General features: G+C 40.1%; 1 protein-coding gene across 1 annotated transcript in view; it reads right to left on the bottom strand.

Annotated features, from left to right (window-relative positions):
- Nucleotides 1–300, bottom strand: part of LOC137651889 (uncharacterized) — a 531410-nt gene extending 531110 nt beyond the window's left edge. Inside the window, exon 1 of the mRNA XM_068385094.1 lies at nt 1–300. This exon is cut by the window's left edge and continues 540 nt beyond it. The gene's annotated coding sequence lies outside the window, so the exon portion shown is untranslated.
- Between the last annotated feature and the right edge of the window lie 616 nt (nt 301–916).

Consider the following 916-nt stretch of genomic DNA (forward strand, 5'->3'; position numbering starts at 1 on the left):
TCCGATGCATTGCACGAATTCGAGATGGCTATTTCGTCTGGGCAAAATTATGATCATTCATATATCATACAATGTAAAAAATTAATCAAGTCCATTTATACTATTTACAGTCCACTATTCATTATTTACATTGGCATTAATTTACAACTAAATCAGGTGAATCGGCTCCTTCATATCTTATCTTTATGGCTAAAAGATACGAGCCTTCACCCGGTAGGGTCCCATACGTCTGTAGCAACCAGCAAACCACTCGGGTCAAGTCACCGAGTAGACGCTCCCCTGCCACCGACACCGGTTTCTCTGCTAGTCAGAGGCAAACTGAAGCTGCCCGTCTTAGTCCTCACTATTTAGCCCCACGAAACGATTTGATGCGCAACTCCTCGGTCTTGCTGTGCTCACGATCCGAGGACAAAGTGTGCGCATTTGGGTAATTGGGTTTTCTTTCCCTCCCAAATACTTAGTTCGTCTTACTTCGAAATTATGTCAGCTGAACTACATGGCCTTATACGACCTGGTTTCGCTGAGATAAACGGAGGATAGTTTAAGGTCAAAGAAAGGCGGATTTGCGCTTGTTCCTAAATGCCGAAATACCAATGGTAATTGCAACTGTAGTTGATTACTCCTCCTGTTTGAGAATTTGCATAGGTAAAGGATGTACCCCAACGTTCCACTGATTACGAAATGCCGAATCTGAGATAATGACCTGTTTGTCTATCGATCTTCAAATTAATTTTCAGAGGTGATCTTAATTTCCGAGATGAACTAGATATATCGCTGATATTTACTCAATACTCGATACAGAAAAGATTTTTGACATTGGGATATTTATAGTAATCGATACTCTATACGGAAAAGATTTTTGACATTGCGATATTTACAGTAATCGATACTCTATACGGAAAAGATTTTTGACATT

The sequence above is a fragment of the Palaemon carinicauda genome, chromosome 13 (assembly GCF_036898095.1).
Source record: "Palaemon carinicauda isolate YSFRI2023 chromosome 13, ASM3689809v2, whole genome shotgun sequence".
Classification (NCBI taxonomy): domain Eukaryota; kingdom Metazoa; phylum Arthropoda; class Malacostraca; order Decapoda; family Palaemonidae; genus Palaemon; species Palaemon carinicauda.